The sequence below is a fragment of the Mytilus trossulus genome, chromosome 1 (assembly GCF_036588685.1).
Source record: "Mytilus trossulus isolate FHL-02 chromosome 1, PNRI_Mtr1.1.1.hap1, whole genome shotgun sequence".
In the NCBI taxonomy this organism is placed as follows: Eukaryota; Metazoa; Mollusca; class Bivalvia; order Mytilida; family Mytilidae; genus Mytilus; species Mytilus trossulus.
In genome coordinates, this window is record NC_086373.1 from 5131483 (window position 1) to 5149214 (window position 17732).

Here is a 17732-nt window from a genome sequence, read left to right on the forward strand (position 1 = left end):
ATTATACGTAAAAAAATGTCTACAACACCCGGTATTCCCAGGCGGTCACCCATCCAAGTACTAACCGGGCTCGACGTTGCTTAACTTCGGTGATCGGACGAGAACCGGTGTTTTCAACGTGATATGGTCGTAGACACAGAAGTGTTAAAATTTTTGATATATAAGGTTAGGTAGTAGCATTTTTGTCAAAAATTTATATATAATATTTTTTTTCAGAAGCAAAACTTTACACTAATTATATGTTTGTTAGAAATGCAAAATTATAAGAACACAAAAAATGTCTACAACACCCGGTATTCCCAGGCGGTCACCCATCCAAGTACTAACCGGGCTCGACGTTGCTTAACTTCGGTGATCGGACGAGAACCGGTGTTTTCAACGTGATATGGTCGTAGACACAGAAGTGTTAAATTTTTTGATATATAAAGTTAGGAAGTAGCAATTTTGAACAGATCAAGAATTTGTATAAAAAGATTTTTTTTCGGGTTTAAGATAGAAGCAAAACTAAATATTTACTGCACGATCCAGAGTGGAAGATAGTAAAACTTAGCAAGTTCACATGTAGTAGAAATAAATTGCAGAGAAGAAAGAGAGATTTAGAAAATGGAACAAGCTATATTTTATTTGTGACTAATACCATGCAACAATTTCAGATTCTTTTTGAAAAATTTTGGTAGCCCTTAAAAGGGCTGTTTAAGCTTTAAAAGCATCATGCTTCCTTCATTTACTTCTTCTTTGGTGTCTTTGCCTTCTTTGGTTTAGCTGCAGCCTTTGTCTTCTTGGGAGATTTTGTGGCTTTCTTTGCAGATTTGGCAGCAGGTTTTGCAGCAGGTTTCTTTGCAGCTGGCTTCTTTGCTTTTGGTTTAGCTGCTTTCTTTTCACCTGCTGGTTTCTTTGCTGCAGGTTTCTTTGCGGCAGTCTTTTTGGTAGGTGTCTTTGCCTTCTTTGGCTTGGCTGCTTTAGGTTTAACTACTTTCTTTGCTTGTTTCTTAGCTGGTTTAGCTACTTCCCCAATCTTAAAGCTTCCAGAAGCGCCGGTACCCTTCGACTGTTTCAAGCTATTGCTCTTCACTCCTGATTTCAGAGCTAACTTCAAGTGAGTGTTGACTGTTTTTGCATCGCTACCAACGCTGAAGTTTGCTAAGATATACTTGAGGATGGCTTGACGGCTGGAGCCTCCACGCTCTTTCAAAGCAGATATAGCCTTTCCGACCATCTCGCTGTATTTTGGATGAGTAGCTACTTTCTTTGGTTTAGCTGCAGCTTTCTTCTTTGGTGACTTAGCTGGGGTCTTTACTACTGGTGCTGGTGCGTCAGACATTTTGCGGCTTTGGTTGTTGAACGATGTGTGCGAATGAACGACAGATTACAATGATATGCAAAAATCACCGACAGTGTGTAATTATCAAACTAACGCGGACCTCGACGAGAGCACCCTTAAACTTTCATGACAATCTAATTCAAACAGATCGACAAGAAAATCTGTGTGCTTGTTCGACAAGTTTTAATCATTTGTTTCAAATAAATTGTACTTTTTGTTATATAAATGATACACGAAAATTTTCAGCAGGAATTTATCTTTCAGAATATGTCATAAGAATTAAACAAAATACCACGAGTGAAGAAATATTTACGATTAATGTACAACTTGTCAATTTCACTCGTGCGATTCTTCATCAGAAAACGTGTTGTATTATTTCACAAAAACTAGATTGTGCCGTAAAAATGATATAAATTTGTAGTAAAATCATTTCTTTATATGTTTTTGCTTTCAGATATACACAGAAATAAAGAGACTTCCCAGAAATTTAGATTTTGCCTTCGATATGAAAGCACACAAAGATGGCAAACTTCGAAACCGGGACTTCCTTGACCGAGATGAAAGACGTTTCAAATATTCGAAGTTTTTACTGAACTTTACAAACTATAATTATTATTTATTGTTTATTATTTGTTTTTGCTATAATGAATTTTTGCTAATTAGAATCCTTTCAGAAAAAATGTGAATCATATAAGCCCTGGTCAAAAAGAAAGAGGCGATTTCAAATGACGACAAATGGCGGATACCATATTATCACAGACGACCTTTCAAAGACCTAATTTAAAAATATATATATAGCCACATGCATGTGTAAGGAGTGGAATTCTTAAGTGTATATAACTTGACGTGCATGTATTTCACTTAAAAATATTTCAACATGCAGATGGGTATTGAAAACTAAATAAATTTATGAATGATTTATTTTCTGTTTTCTTCATTGATAGCTAAATACATTGAATATTACATCCAAATAAATTAGTAAAAAAAATATTGAACCATTATGTTTGGTAGGAATACAAAATTATACGTAAAAAAATGTCTACAACACCCGGTATTCCCAGGCGGTCACCCATCCAAGTACTAACCGGGCTCGACGTTGCTTAACTTCGGTGATCGGACGAGAACCGGTGTTTTCAACGTGATATGGTCGTAGACACAGAAGTGTTAAAATTTTTGATATATAAGGTTAGGTAGTAGCATTTTTGTCAAAAATTTTATATATAATATTTTTTTTCAGAAGCAAAACTTTACACTAATTATATGTTTGTTAGAAATGCAAAATTATAAGAACACAAAAAATGTCTACAACACCCGGTATTCCCAGGCGGTCACCCATCCAAGTACTAACCGGGCTCGACGTTGCTTAACTTCGGTGATCGGACGAGAACCGGTGTTTTCAACGTGATATGGTCGTAGACACAGAAGTGTTAAATTTTTTGATATATAAAGTTAGGAAGTAGCAATTTTGAACAGATCAAGAATTTGTATAAAAAGATTTTTTTTCGGGTTTAAGATAGAAGCAAAACTAAATATTTACTGCACGATCCAGAGTGGAAGATAGTAAAACTTAGCAAGTTCACATGTAGTAGAAATAAATTGCAGAGAAGAAAGAGAGATTTAGAAAATGGAACAAGCTATATTTTATTTGTGACTAATACCATGCAACAATTTCAGATTCTTTTTGAAAAATTTTGGTAGCCCTTAAAAGGGCTGTTTAAGCTTTAAAAGCATCATGCTTCCTTCATTTACTTCTTCTTTGGTGTCTTTGCCTTCTTTGGTTTAGCTGCAGCCTTTGTCTTCTTGGGAGATTTTGTGGCTTTCTTTGCAGATTTGGCAGCAGGTTTTGCAGCAGGTTTCTTTGCAGCTGGCTTCTTTGCTTTTGGTTTAGCTGCTTTCTTTTCACCTGCTGGTTTCTTTGCTGCAGGTTTCTTTGCGGCAGTCTTTTTGGTAGGTGTCTTTGCCTTCTTTGGCTTGGCTGCTTTAGGTTTAACTACTTTCTTTGCTGGTTTCTTAGCTGGTTTAGCTACTTCCCCAATCTTAAAGCTTCCAGAAGCGCCGGTACCCTTCGACTGTTTCAAGCTATTGCTCTTCACTCCTGATTTCAGAGCTAACTTCAAGTGAGTGTTGACTGTTTTTGCATCGCTACCAACGCTGAAGTTTGCTAAGATATACTTGAGGATGGCTTGACGGCTGGAGCCTCCACGCTCTTTCAAAGCAGATATAGCCTTTCCGACCATCTCGCTGTATTTTGGATGAGTAGCTACTTTCTTTGGTTTAGCTGCAGCTTTCTTCTTTGGTGACTTAGCTGGGGTCTTTACTACTGGTGCTGGTGCGTCAGACATTTTGCGGCTTTGGTTGTTGAACGATGTGTGCGAATGAACGACAGATTACAATGATATGCAAAAATCACCGACAGTGTGTAATTATCAAACTAACGCGGACCTCGACGAGAGCACCCTTAAACTTTCATGACAATCTAATTCAAACAGATCGACAAGAAAATCTGTGTGCTTGTTCGACAAGTTTTAATCATTTGTTTCAAATAAATTGTACTTTTTGTTATATAAATGATACACGAAAATTTTCAGCAGGAATTTATCTTTCAGAATATGTCATAAGAATTAAACAAAATACCACGAGTGAAGAAATATTTACGATTAATGTACAACTTGTCAATTTCACTCGTGCGATTCTTCATCAGAAAACGTGTTGTATTATTTCACAAAAACTAGATTGTGCCGTAAAAATGATATAAATTTGTAGTAAAATCATTTCTTTATATGTTTTTGCTTTCAGATATACACAGAAATAAAGAGACTTCCCAGAAATTTAGATTTTGCCTTCGATATGAAAGCACACAAAGATGGCAAACTTCGAAACCGGGACTTCCTTGACCGAGATGAAAGACGTTTCAAATATTCGAAGTTTTTACTGGAACTTTACAAACTATAATTATTATTTATTGTTTATTATTTGTTTTTGCTATAATGAATTTTTGCTAATTAGAATCCTTTCAGAAAAAATGTGAATCATATAAGCCCTGGTCAAAAAGAAAGAGGCGATTTCAAATGACGACAAATGGCGGATACCATATTATCACAGACGACCTTTCAAAGACCTAATTTAAAAATATATATATAGCCACATGCATGTGTAAGGAGTGGAATTCTTAAGTGTATATAACTTGACGTGCATGTATTTCACTTAAAAATATTTCAACATGCAGATGGGTATTGAAAACTAAATAAATTTATGAATGATTTATTTTCTGTTTTCTTCATTGATAGCTAAATACATTGAATATTACATCCAAATAAATTAGTAAAAAAAATATTGAACCATTATGTTTGGTAGGAATACAAAATTATACGTAAAAAAATGTCTACAACACCCGGTATTCCCAGGCGGTCACCCATCCAAGTACTAACCGGGCTCGACGTTGCTTAACTTCGGTGATCGGACGAGAACCGGTGTTTTCAACGTGATATGGTCGTAGACACAGAAGTGTTAAAATTTTTGATATATAAGGTTAGGTAGTAGCATTTTTGTCAAAAATTTATATATAATATTTTTTTTCAGAAGCAAAACTTTACACTAATTATATGTTTGTTAGAAATGCAAAATTATAAGAACACAAAAAATGTCTACAACACCCGGTATTCCCAGGCGGTCACCCATCCAAGTACTAACCGGGCTCGACGTTGCTTAACTTCGGTGATCGGACGAGAACCGGTGTTTTCAACGTGATATGGTCGTAGACACAGAAGTGTTAAATTTTTTGATATATAAAGTTAGGAAGTAGCAATTTTGAACAGATCAAGAATTTGTATAAAAAGATTTTTTTTCGGGTTTAAGATAGAAGCAAAACTAAATATTTACTGCACGATCCAGAGTGGAAGATAGTAAAACTTAGCAAGTTCACATGTAGTAGAAATAAATTGCAGAGAAGAAAGAGAGATTTAGAAAATGGAACAAGCTATATTTTATTTGTGACTAATACCATGCAACAATTTCAGATTCTTTTTGAAAAATTTTGGTAGCCCTTAAAAGGGCTGTTTAAGCTTTAAAAGCATCATGCTTCCTTCATTTACTTCTTCTTTGGTGTCTTTGCCTTCTTTGGTTTAGCTGCAGCCTTTGTCTTCTTGGGAGATTTTGTGGCTTTCTTTGCAGATTTGGCAGCAGGTTTTGCAGCAGGTTTCTTTGCAGCTGGCTTCTTTGCTTTTGGTTTAGCTGCTTTCTTTTCACCTGCTGGTTTCTTTGCTGCAGGTTTCTTTGCGGCAGTCTTTTTGGTAGGTGTCTTTGCCTTCTTTGGCTTGGCTGCTTTAGGTTTAACTACTTTCTTTGCTGGTTTCTTAGCTGGTTTAGCTACTTCCCCAATCTTAAAGCTTCCAGAAGCGCCGGTACCCTTCGACTGTTTCAAGCTATTGCTCTTCACTCCTGATTTCAGAGCTAACTTCAAGTGAGTGTTGACTGTTTTTGCATCGCTACCAACGCTGAAGTTTGCTAAGATATACTTGAGGATGGCTTGACGGCTGGAGCCTCCACGCTCTTTCAAAGCAGATATAGCCTTTCCGACCATCTCGCTGTATTTTGGATGAGTAGCTACTTTCTTTGGTTTAGCTGCAGCTTTCTTCTTTGGTGACTTAGCTGGGGTCTTTACTACTGGTGCTGGTGCGTCAGACATTTTGCGGCTTTGGTTGTTGAACGATGTGTGCGAATGAACGACAGATTACAATGATATGCAAAAATCACCGACAGTGTGTAATTATCAAACTAACGCGGACCTCGACGAGAGCACCCTTAAACTTTCATGACAATCTAATTCAAACAGATCGACAAGAAAATCTGTGTGCTTGTTCGACAAGTTTTAATCATTTGTTTCAAATAAATTGTACTTTTTGTTATATAAATGATACACGAAAATTTTCAGCAGGAATTTATCTTTCAGAATATGTCATAAGAATTAAACAAAATACCACGAGTGAAGAAATATTTACGATTAATGTACAACTTGTCAATTTCACTCGTGCGATTCTTCATCAGAAAACGTGTTGTATTATTTCACAAAAACTAGATTGTGCCGTAAAAATGATATAAATTTGTAGTAAAATCATTTCTTTATATGTTTTTGCTTTCAGATATACACAGAAATAAAGAGACTTCCCAGAAATTTAGATTTTGCCTTCGATATGAAAGCACACAAAGATGGCAAACTTCGAAACCGGGACTTCCTTGACCGAGATGAAAGACGTTTCAAATATTCGAAGTTTTTACTGGAACTTTACAAACTATAATTATTATTTATTGTTTATTATTTGTTTTTGCTATAATGAATTTTTGCTAATTAGAATCCTTTCAGAAAAAATGTGAATCATATAAGCCCTGGTCAAAAAGAAAGAGGCGATTTCAAATGACGACAAATGGCGGATACCATATTATCACAGACGACCTTTCAAAGACCTAATTTAAAAATATATATATAGCCACATGCATGTGTAAGGAGTGGAATTCTTAAGTGTATATAACTTGACGTGCATGTATTTCACTTAAAAATATTTCAACATGCAGATGGGTATTGAAAACTAAATAAATTTATGAATGATTTATTTTCTGTTTTCTTCATTGATAGCTAAATACATTGAATATTACATCCAAATAAATTAGTAAAAAAAATATTGAACCATTATGTTTGGTAGGAATACAAAATTATACGTAAAAAAATGTCTACAACACCCGGTATTCCCAGGCGGTCACCCATCCAAGTACTAACCGGGCTCGACGTTGCTTAACTTCGGTGATCGGACGAGAACCGGTGTTTTCAACGTGATATGGTCGTAGACACAGAAGTGTTAAAATTTTTGATATATAAGGTTAGGTAGTAGCATTTTTGTCAAAAATTTATATATAATATTTTTTTTCAGAAGCAAAACTTTACACTAATTATATGTTTGTTAGAAATGCAAAATTATAAGAACACAAAAAATGTCTACAACACCCGGTATTCCCAGGCGGTCACCCATCCAAGTACTAACCGGGCTCGACGTTGCTTAACTTCGGTGATCGGACGAGAACCGGTGTTTTCAACGTGATATGGTCGTAGACACAGAAGTGTTAAATTTTTTGATATATAAAGTTAGGAAGTAGCAATTTTGAACAGATCAAGAATTTGTATAAAAAGATTTTTTTTCGGGTTTAAGATAGAAGCAAAACTAAATATTTACTGCACGATCCAGAGTGGAAGATAGTAAAACTTAGCAAGTTCACATGTAGTAGAAATAAATTGCAGAGAAGAAAGAGAGATTTAGAAAATGGAACAAGCTATATTTTATTTGTGACTAATACCATGCAACAATTTCAGATTCTTTTTGAAAAATTTTGGTAGCCCTTAAAAGGGCTGTTTAAGCTTTAAAAGCATCATGCTTCCTTCATTTACTTCTTCTTTGGTGTCTTTGCCTTCTTTGGTTTAGCTGCAGCCTTTGTCTTCTTGGGAGATTTTGTGGCTTTCTTTGCAGATTTGGCAGCAGGTTTTGCAGCAGGTTTCTTTGCAGCTGGCTTCTTTGCTTTTGGTTTAGCTGCTTTCTTTTCACCTGCTGGTTTCTTTGCTGCAGGTTTCTTTGCGGCAGTCTTTTTGGTAGGTGTCTTTGCCTTCTTTGGCTTGGCTGCTTTAGGTTTAACTACTTTCTTTGCTGGTTTCTTAGCTGGTTTAGCTACTTCCCCAATCTTAAAGCTTCCAGAAGCGCCGGTACCCTTCGACTGTTTCAAGCTATTGCTCTTCACTCCTGATTTCAGAGCTAACTTCAAGTGAGTGTTGACTGTTTTTGCATCGCTACCAACGCTGAAGTTTGCTAAGATATACTTGAGGATGGCTTGACGGCTGGAGCCTCCACGCTCTTTCAAAGCAGATATAGCCTTTCCGACCATCTCGCTGTATTTTGGATGAGTAGCTACTTTCTTTGGTTTAGCTGCAGCTTTCTTCTTTGGTGACTTAGCTGGGGTCTTTACTACTGGTGCTGGTGCGTCAGACATTTTGCGGCTTTGGTTGTTGAACGATGTGTGCGAATGAACGACAGATTACAATGATATGCAAAAATCACCGACAGTGTGTAATTATCAAACTAACGCGGACCTCGACGAGAGCACCCTTAAACTTTCATGACAATCTAATTCAAACAGATCGACAAGAAAATCTGTGTGCTTGTTCGACAAGTTTTAATCATTTGTTTCAAATAAATTGTACTTTTTGTTATATAAATGATACACGAAAATTTTCAGCAGGAATTTATCTTTCAGAATATGTCATAAGAATTAAACAAAATACCACGAGTGAAGAAATATTTACGATTAATGTACAACTTGTCAATTTCACTCGTGCGATTCTTCATCAGAAAACGTGTTGTATTATTTCACAAAAACTAGATTGTGCCGTAAAAATGATATAAATTTGTAGTAAAATCATTTCTTTATATGTTTTTGCTTTCAGATATACACAGAAATAAAGAGACTTCCCAGAAATTTAGATTTTGCCTTCGATATGAAAGCACACAAAGATGGCAAACTTCGAAACCGGGACTTCCTTGACCGAGATGAAAGACGTTTCAAATATTCGAAGTTTTTACTGGAACTTTACAAACTATAATTATTATTTATTGTTTATTATTTGTTTTTGCTATAATGAATTTTTGCTAATTAGAATCCTTTCAGAAAAAATGTGAATCATATAAGCCCTGGTCAAAAAGAAAGAGGCGATTTCAAATGACGACAAATGGCGGATACCATATTATCACAGACGACCTTTCAAAGACCTAATTTAAAAATATATATATAGCCACATGCATGTGTAAGGAGTGGAATTCTTAAGTGTATATAACTTGACGTGCATGTATTTCACTTAAAAATATTTCAACATGCAGATGGGTATTGAAAACTAAATAAATTTATGAATGATTTATTTTCTGTTTTCTTCATTGATAGCTAAATACATTGAATATTACATCCAAATAAATTAGTAAAAAAAATATTGAACCATTATGTTTGGTAGGAATACAAAATTATACGTAAAAAAATGTCTACAACACCCGGTATTCCCAGGCGGTCACCCATCCAAGTACTAACCGGGCTCGACGTTGCTTAACTTCGGTGATCGGACGAGAACCGGTGTTTTCAACGTGATATGGTCGTAGACACAGAAGTGTTAAAATTTTTGATATATAAGGTTAGGTAGTAGCATTTTTGTCAAAAATTTATATATAATATTTTTTTTCAGAAGCAAAACTTTACACTAATTATATGTTTGTTAGAAATGCAAAATTATAAGAACACAAAAAATGTCTACAACACCCGGTATTCCCAGGCGGTCACCCATCCAAGTACTAACCGGGCTCGACGTTGCTTAACTTCGGTGATCGGACGAGAACCGGTGTTTTCAACGTGATATGGTCGTAGACACAGAAGTGTTAAATTTTTTGATATATAAAGTTAGGAAGTAGCAATTTTGAACAGATCAAGAATTTGTATAAAAAGATTTTTTTTCGGGTTTAAGATAGAAGCAAAACTAAATATTTACTGCACGATCCAGAGTGGAAGATAGTAAAACTTAGCAAGTTCACATGTAGTAGAAATAAATTGCAGAGAAGAAAGAGAGATTTAGAAAATGGAACAAGCTATATTTTATTTGTGACTAATACCATGCAACAATTTCAGATTCTTTTTGAAAAATTTTGGTAGCCCTTAAAAGGGCTGTTTAAGCTTTAAAAGCATCATGCTTCCTTCATTTACTTCTTCTTTGGTGTCTTTGCCTTCTTTGGTTTAGCTGCAGCCTTTGTCTTCTTGGGAGATTTTGTGGCTTTCTTTGCAGATTTGGCAGCAGGTTTTGCAGCAGGTTTCTTTGCAGCTGGCTTCTTTGCTTTTGGTTTAGCTGCTTTCTTTTCACCTGCTGGTTTCTTTGCTGCAGGTTTCTTTGCGGCAGTCTTTTTGGTAGGTGTCTTTGCCTTCTTTGGCTTGGCTGCTTTAGGTTTAACTACTTTCTTTGCTGGTTTCTTAGCTGGTTTAGCTACTTCCCCAATCTTAAAGCTTCCAGAAGCGCCGGTACCCTTCGACTGTTTCAAGCTATTGCTCTTCACTCCTGATTTCAGAGCTAACTTCAAGTGAGTGTTGACTGTTTTTGCATCGCTACCAACGCTGAAGTTTGCTAAGATATACTTGAGGATGGCTTGACGGCTGGAGCCTCCACGCTCTTTCAAAGCAGATATAGCCTTTCCGACCATCTCGCTGTATTTTGGATGAGTAGCTACTTTCTTTGGTTTAGCTGCAGCTTTCTTCTTTGGTGACTTAGCTGGGGTCTTTACTACTGGTGCTGGTGCGTCAGACATTTTGCGGCTTTGGTTGTTGAACGATGTGTGCGAATGAACGACAGATTACAATGATATGCAAAAATCACCGACAGTGTGTAATTATCAAACTAACGCGGACCTCGACGAGAGCACCCTTAAACTTTCATGACAATCTAATTCAAACAGATCGACAAGAAAATCTGTGTGCTTGTTCGACAAGTTTTAATCATTTGTTTCAAATAAATTGTACTTTTTGTTATATAAATGATACACGAAAATTTTCAGCAGGAATTTATCTTTCAGAATATGTCATAAGAATTAAACAAAATACCACGAGTGAAGAAATATTTACGATTAATGTACAACTTGTCAATTTCACTCGTGCGATTCTTCATCAGAAAACGTGTTGTATTATTTCACAAAAACTAGATTGTGCCGTAAAAATGATATAAATTTGTAGTAAAATCATTTCTTTATATGTTTTTGCTTTCAGATATACACAGAAATAAAGAGACTTCCCAGAAATTTAGATTTTGCCTTCGATATGAAAGCACACAAAGATGGCAAACTTCGAAACCGGGACTTCCTTGACCGAGATGAAAGACGTTTCAAATATTCGAAGTTTTTACTGGAACTTTACAAACTATAATTATTATTTATTGTTTATTATTTGTTTTTGCTATAATGAATTTTTGCTAATTAGAATCCTTTCAGAAAAAATGTGAATCATATAAGCCCTGGTCAAAAAGAAAGAGGCGATTTCAAATGACGACAAATGGCGGATACCATATTATCACAGACGACCTTTCAAAGACCTAATTTAAAAATATATATATAGCCACATGCATGTGTAAGGAGTGGAATTCTTAAGTGTATATAACTTGACGTGCATGTATTTCACTTAAAAATATTTCAACATGCAGATGGGTATTGAAAACTAAATAAATTTATGAATGATTTATTTTCTGTTTTCTTCATTGATAGCTAAATACATTGAATATTACATCCAAATAAATTAGTAAAAAAAATATTGAACCATTATGTTTGGTAGGAATACAAAATTATACGTAAAAAAATGTCTACAACACCCGGTATTCCCAGGCGGTCACCCATCCAAGTACTAACCGGGCTCGACGTTGCTTAACTTCGGTGATCGGACGAGAACCGGTGTTTTCAACGTGATATGGTCGTAGACACAGAAGTGTTAAAATTTTTGATATATAAGGTTAGGTAGTAGCATTTTTGTCAAAAATTTATATATAATATTTTTTTTCAGAAGCAAAACTTTACACTAATTATATGTTTGTTAGAAATGCAAAATTATAAGAACACAAAAAATGTCTACAACACCCGGTATTCCCAGGCGGTCACCCATCCAAGTACTAACCGGGCTCGACGTTGCTTAACTTCGGTGATCGGACGAGAACCGGTGTTTTCAACGTGATATGGTCGTAGACACAGAAGTGTTAAATTTTTTGATATATAAAGTTAGGAAGTAGCAATTTTGAACAGATCAAGAATTTGTATAAAAAGATTTTTTTTCGGGTTTAAGATAGAAGCAAAACTAAATATTTACTGCACGATCCAGAGTGGAAGATAGTAAAACTTAGCAAGTTCACATGTAGTAGAAATAAATTGCAGAGAAGAAAGAGAGATTTAGAAAATGGAACAAGCTATATTTTATTTGTGACTAATACCATGCAACAATTTCAGATTCTTTTTGAAAAATTTTGGTAGCCCTTAAAAGGGCTGTTTAAGCTTTAAAAGCATCATGCTTCCTTCATTTACTTCTTCTTTGGTGTCTTTGCCTTCTTTGGTTTAGCTGCAGCCTTTGTCTTCTTGGGAGATTTTGTGGCTTTCTTTGCAGATTTGGCAGCAGGTTTTGCAGCAGGTTTCTTTGCAGCTGGCTTCTTTGCTTTTGGTTTAGCTGCTTTCTTTTCACCTGCTGGTTTCTTTGCTGCAGGTTTCTTTGCGGCAGTCTTTTTGGTAGGTGTCTTTGCCTTCTTTGGCTTGGCTGCTTTAGGTTTAACTACTTTCTTTGCTGGTTTCTTAGCTGGTTTAGCTACTTCCCCAATCTTAAAGCTTCCAGAAGCGCCGGTACCCTTCGACTGTTTCAAGCTATTGCTCTTCACTCCTGATTTCAGAGCTAACTTCAAGTGAGTGTTGACTGTTTTTGCATCGCTACCAACGCTGAAGTTTGCTAAGATATACTTGAGGATGGCTTGACGGCTGGAGCCTCCACGCTCTTTCAAAGCAGATATAGCCTTTCCGACCATCTCGCTGTATTTTGGATGAGTAGCTACTTTCTTTGGTTTAGCTGCAGCTTTCTTCTTTGGTGACTTAGCTGGGGTCTTTACTACTGGTGCTGGTGCGTCAGACATTTTGCGGCTTTGGTTGTTGAACGATGTGTGCGAATGAACGACAGATTACAATGATATGCAAAAATCACCGACAGTGTGTAATTATCAAACTAACGCGGACCTCGACGAGAGCACCCTTAAACTTTCATGACAATCTAATTCAAACAGATCGACAAGAAAATCTGTGTGCTTGTTCGACAAGTTTTAATCATTTGTTTCAAATAAATTGTACTTTTTGTTATATAAATGATACACGAAAATTTTCAGCAGGAATTTATCTTTCAGAATATGTCATAAGAATTAAACAAAATACCACGAGTGAAGAAATATTTACGATTAATGTACAACTTGTCAATTTCACTCGTGCGATTCTTCATCAGAAAACGTGTTGTATTATTTCACAAAAACTAGATTGTGCCGTAAAAATGATATAAATTTGTAGTAAAATCATTTCTTTATATGTTTTTGCTTTCAGATATACACAGAAATAAAGAGACTTCCCAGAAATTTAGATTTTGCCTTCGATATGAAAGCACACAAAGATGGCAAACTTCGAAACCGGGACTTCCTTGACCGAGATGAAAGACGTTTCAAATATTCGAAGTTTTTACTGGAACTTTACAAACTATAATTATTATTTATTGTTTATTATTTGTTTTTGCTATAATGAATTTTTGCTAATTAGAATCCTTTCAGAAAAAATGTGAATCATATAAGCCCTGGTCAAAAAGAAAGAGGCGATTTCAAATGACGACAAATGGCGGATACCATATTATCACAGACGACCTTTCAAAGACCTAATTTAAAAATATATATATAGCCACATGCATGTGTAAGGAGTGGAATTCTTAAGTGTATATAACTTGACGTGCATGTATTTCACTTAAAAATATTTCAACATGCAGATGGGTATTGAAAACTAAATAAATTTATGAATGATTTATTTTCTGTTTTCTTCATTGATAGCTAAATACATTGAATATTACATCCAAATAAATTAGTAAAAAAAATATTGAACCATTATGTTTGGTAGGAATACAAAATTATACGTAAAAAAATGTCTACTACACCCGGTATTCCCAGGCGGTCACCCATCCAAGTACTAACCGGGCTCGACGTTGCTTAACTTCGGTGATCGGACGAGAACCGGTGTTTTCAACGTGATATGGTCGTAGACACAGAAGTGTTAAAATTTTTGATATATAAGGTTAGGTAGTAGCATTTTTGTCAAAAATTTATATATAATATTTTTTTTCAGAAGCAAAACTTTACACTAATTATATGTTTGTTAGAAATGCAAAATTATAAGAACACAAAAAATGTCTACAACACCCGGTATTCCCAGGCGGTCACCCATCCAAGTACTAACCGGGCTCGACGTTGCTTAACTTCGGTGATCGGACGAGAACCGGTGTTTTCAACGTGATATGGTCGTAGACACAGAAGTGTTAAATTTTTTGATATATAAAGTTAGGAAGTAGCAATTTTGAACAGATCAAGAATTTGTATAAAAAGATTTTTTTTCGGGTTTAAGATAGAAGCAAAACTAAATATTTACTGCACGATCCAGAGTGGAAGATAGTAAAACTTAGCAAGTTCACATGTAGTAGAAATAAATTGCAGAGAAGAAAGAGAGATTTAGAAAATGGAACAAGCTATATTTTATTTGTGACTAATACCATGCAACAATTTCAGATTCTTTTTGAAAAATTTTGGTAGCCCTTAAAAGGGCTGTTTAAGCTTTAAAAGCATCATGCTTCCTTCATTTACTTCTTCTTTGGTGTCTTTGCCTTCTTTGGTTTAGCTGCAGCCTTTGTCTTCTTGGGAGATTTTGTGGCTTTCTTTGCAGATTTGGCAGCAGGTTTTGCAGCAGGTTTCTTTGCAGCTGGCTTCTTTGCTTTTGGTTTAGCTGCTTTCTTTTCACCTGCTGGTTTCTTTGCTGCAGGTTTCTTTGCGGCAGTCTTTTTGGTAGGTGTCTTTGCCTTCTTTGGCTTGGCTGCTTTAGGTTTAACTACTTTCTTTGCTGGTTTCTTAGCTGGTTTAGCTACTTCCCCAATCTTAAAGCTTCCAGAAGCGCCGGTACCCTTCGACTGTTTCAAGCTATTGCTCTTCACTCCTGATTTCAGAGCTAACTTCAAGTGAGTGTTGACTGTTTTTGCATCGCTACCAACGCTGAAGTTTGCTAAGATATACTTGAGGATGGCTTGACGGCTGGAGCCTCCACGCTCTTTCAAAGCAGATATAGCCTTTCCGACCATCTCGCTGTATTTTGGATGAGTAGCTACTTTCTTTGGTTTAGCTGCAGCTTTCTTCTTTGGTGACTTAGCTGGGGTCTTTACTACTGGTGCTGGTGCGTCAGACATTTTGCGGCTTTGGTTGTTGAACGATGTGTGCGAATGAACGACAGATTACAATGATATGCAAAAATCACCGACAGTGTGTAATTATCAAACTAACGCGGACCTCGACGAGAGCACCCTTAAACTTTCATGACAATCTAATTCAAACAGATCGACAAGAAAATCTGTGTGCTTGTTCGACAAGTTTTAATCATTTGTTTCAAATAAATTGTACTTTTTGTTATATAAATGATACACGAAAATTTTCAGCAGGAATTTATCTTTCAGAATATGTCATAAGAATTAAACAAAATACCACGAGTGAAGAAATATTTACGATTAATGTACAACTTGTCAATTTCACTCGTGCGATTCTTCATCAGAAAACGTGTTGTATTATTTCACAAAAACTAGATTGTGCCGTAAAAATGATATAAATTTGTAGTAAAATCATTTCTTTATATGTTTTTGCTTTCAGATATACACAGAAATAAAGAGACTTCCCAGAAATTTAGATTTTGCCTTCGATATGAAAGCACACAAAGATGGCAAACTTCGAAACCGGGACTTCCTTGACCGAGATGAAAGACGTTTCAAATATTCGAAGTTTTTACTGGAACTTTACAAACTATAATTATTATTTATTGTTTATTATTTGTTTTTGCTATAATGAATTTTTGCTAATTAGAATCCTTTCAGAAAAAATGTGAATCATATAAGCCCTGGTCAAAAAGAAAGAGGCGATTTCAAATGACGACAAATGGCGGATACCATATTATCACAGACGACCTTTCAAAGACCTAATTTAAAAATATATATATAGCCACATGCATGTGTAAGGAGTGGAATTCTTAAGTGTATATAACTTGACGTGCATGTATTTCACTTAAAAATATTTCAACATGCAGATGGGTATTGAAAACTAAATAAATTTATGAATGATTTATTTTCTGTTTTCTTCATTGATAGCTAAATACATTGAATATTACATCCAAATAAATTAGTAAAAAAAATATTGAACCATTATGTTTGGTAGGAATACAAAATTATACGTAAAAAAATGTCTACAACACCCGGTATTCCCAGGCGGTCACCCATCCAAGTACTAACCGGGCTCGACGTTGCTTAACTTCGGTGATCGGACGAGAACCGGTGTTTTCAACGTGATATGGTCGTAGACACAGAAGTGTTAAAATTTTTGATATATAAGGTTAGGTAGTAGCATTTTTGTCAAAAATTTATATATAATATTTTTTTTCAGAAGCAAAACTTTACACTAATTATATGTTTGTTAGAAATGCAAAATTATAAGAACACAAAAAATGTCTACAACACCCGGTATTCCCAGGCGGTCACCCATCCAAGTACTAACCGGGCTCGACGTTGCTTAACTTCGGTGATCGGACGAGAACCGGTGTTTTCAACGTGATATGGTCGTAGACACAGAAGTGTTAAATTTTTTGATATATAAAGTTAGGAAGTAGCAATTTTGAACAGATCAAGAATTTGTATAAAAAGATTTTTTTTCGGGTTTAAGATAGAAGCAAAACTAAATATTTACTGCACGATCCAGAGTGGAAGATAGTAAAACTTAGCAAGTTCACATGTAGTAGAAATAAATTGCAGAGAAGAAAGAGAGATTTAGAAAATGGAACAAGCTATATTTTATTTGTGACTAATACCATGCAACAATTTCAGATTCTTTTTGAAAAATTTTGGTAGCCCTTAAAAGGGCTGTTTAAGCTTTAAAAGCATCATGCTTCCTTCATTTACTTCTTCTTTGGTGTCTTTGCCTTCTTTGGTTTAGCTGCAGCCTTTGTCTTCTTGGGAGATTTTGTGGCTTTCTTTGCAGATTTGGCAGCAGGTTTTGCAGCAGGTTTCTTTGCAGCTGGCTTCTTTGCTTTTGGTTTAGCTGCTTTCTTTTCACCTGCTGGTTTCTTTGCTGCAGGTTTCTTTGCGGCAGTCTTTTTGGTAGGTGTCTTTGCCTTCTTTGGCTTGGCTGCTTTAGGTTTAACTACTTTCTTTGCTGGTTTCTTAGCTGGTTTAGCTACTTCCCCAATCTTAAAGCTTCCAGAAGCGCCGGTACCCTTCGACTGTTTCAAGCTATTGCTCTTCACTCCTGATTTCAGAGCTAACTTCAAGTGAGTGTTGACTGTTTTTGCATCGCTACCAACGCTGAAGTTTGCTAAGATATACTTGAGGATGGCTTGACGGCTGGAGCCTCCACGCTCTTTCAAAGCAGATATAGCCTTTCCGACCATCTCGCTGTATTTTGGATGAGTAGCTACTTTCTTTGGTTTAGCTGCAGCTTTCTTCTTTGGTGACTTAGCTGGGGTCTTTACTACTGGTGCTGGTGCGTCAGACATTTTGCGGCTTTGGTTGT

General features: G+C 35.8%; 16 non-coding genes across 16 annotated transcripts; all 16 read right to left on the reverse strand.

The window, feature by feature from the left end:
* Nucleotides 1-16: 16 nt before the first annotated feature.
* On the reverse strand, nt 17-135 carry LOC134700866 (5S ribosomal RNA). The gene has a single exon (XR_010103978.1). It is a non-coding gene; the product is annotated as a 5S ribosomal RNA (ribosomal RNA).
* Nucleotides 136-278: 143 nt separating this feature from the next.
* Nucleotides 279-397, reverse strand: LOC134700880 (5S ribosomal RNA). Its single transcript, XR_010103981.1, has one exon. It is a non-coding gene; the product is annotated as a 5S ribosomal RNA (ribosomal RNA).
* A 1960-nt stretch (nt 398-2357) lies between these two features.
* On the reverse strand, nt 2358-2476 carry LOC134700887 (5S ribosomal RNA). Its single transcript, XR_010103982.1, has one exon. It is a non-coding gene; the product is annotated as a 5S ribosomal RNA (ribosomal RNA).
* Nucleotides 2477-2620: 144 nt separating this feature from the next.
* On the reverse strand, nt 2621-2739 carry LOC134700895 (5S ribosomal RNA). Its single transcript, XR_010103983.1, has one exon. It is a non-coding gene; the product is annotated as a 5S ribosomal RNA (ribosomal RNA).
* A 1961-nt stretch (nt 2740-4700) lies between these two features.
* Nucleotides 4701-4819, reverse strand: LOC134700900 (5S ribosomal RNA). The gene has a single exon (XR_010103984.1). It is a non-coding gene; the product is annotated as a 5S ribosomal RNA (ribosomal RNA).
* Nucleotides 4820-4962: 143 nt separating this feature from the next.
* On the reverse strand, nt 4963-5081 carry LOC134700908 (5S ribosomal RNA). The gene has a single exon (XR_010103987.1). It is a non-coding gene; the product is annotated as a 5S ribosomal RNA (ribosomal RNA).
* Nucleotides 5082-7042: 1961 nt separating this feature from the next.
* Nucleotides 7043-7161, reverse strand: LOC134700923 (5S ribosomal RNA). Its single transcript, XR_010103989.1, has one exon. It is a non-coding gene; the product is annotated as a 5S ribosomal RNA (ribosomal RNA).
* Nucleotides 7162-7304: 143 nt separating this feature from the next.
* LOC134700930 (5S ribosomal RNA) lies at nt 7305-7423 on the reverse strand. Its single transcript, XR_010103990.1, has one exon. It is a non-coding gene; the product is annotated as a 5S ribosomal RNA (ribosomal RNA).
* Nucleotides 7424-9384: 1961 nt separating this feature from the next.
* LOC134700936 (5S ribosomal RNA) lies at nt 9385-9503 on the reverse strand. Its single transcript, XR_010103991.1, has one exon. It is a non-coding gene; the product is annotated as a 5S ribosomal RNA (ribosomal RNA).
* A 143-nt stretch (nt 9504-9646) lies between these two features.
* LOC134700943 (5S ribosomal RNA) lies at nt 9647-9765 on the reverse strand. The gene has a single exon (XR_010103992.1). It is a non-coding gene; the product is annotated as a 5S ribosomal RNA (ribosomal RNA).
* A 1961-nt stretch (nt 9766-11726) lies between these two features.
* LOC134700951 (5S ribosomal RNA) lies at nt 11727-11845 on the reverse strand. The gene has a single exon (XR_010103993.1). It is a non-coding gene; the product is annotated as a 5S ribosomal RNA (ribosomal RNA).
* A 143-nt stretch (nt 11846-11988) lies between these two features.
* LOC134700964 (5S ribosomal RNA) lies at nt 11989-12107 on the reverse strand. The gene has a single exon (XR_010103996.1). It is a non-coding gene; the product is annotated as a 5S ribosomal RNA (ribosomal RNA).
* Nucleotides 12108-14068: 1961 nt separating this feature from the next.
* Nucleotides 14069-14187, reverse strand: LOC134702629 (5S ribosomal RNA). The gene has a single exon (XR_010104459.1). It is a non-coding gene; the product is annotated as a 5S ribosomal RNA (ribosomal RNA).
* Nucleotides 14188-14330: 143 nt separating this feature from the next.
* Nucleotides 14331-14449, reverse strand: LOC134700971 (5S ribosomal RNA). The gene has a single exon (XR_010104000.1). It is a non-coding gene; the product is annotated as a 5S ribosomal RNA (ribosomal RNA).
* Nucleotides 14450-16410: 1961 nt separating this feature from the next.
* Nucleotides 16411-16529, reverse strand: LOC134700976 (5S ribosomal RNA). The gene has a single exon (XR_010104002.1). It is a non-coding gene; the product is annotated as a 5S ribosomal RNA (ribosomal RNA).
* Nucleotides 16530-16672: 143 nt separating this feature from the next.
* Nucleotides 16673-16791, reverse strand: LOC134700983 (5S ribosomal RNA). Its single transcript, XR_010104003.1, has one exon. It is a non-coding gene; the product is annotated as a 5S ribosomal RNA (ribosomal RNA).
* Nucleotides 16792-17732: the final 941 nt, after the last annotated feature.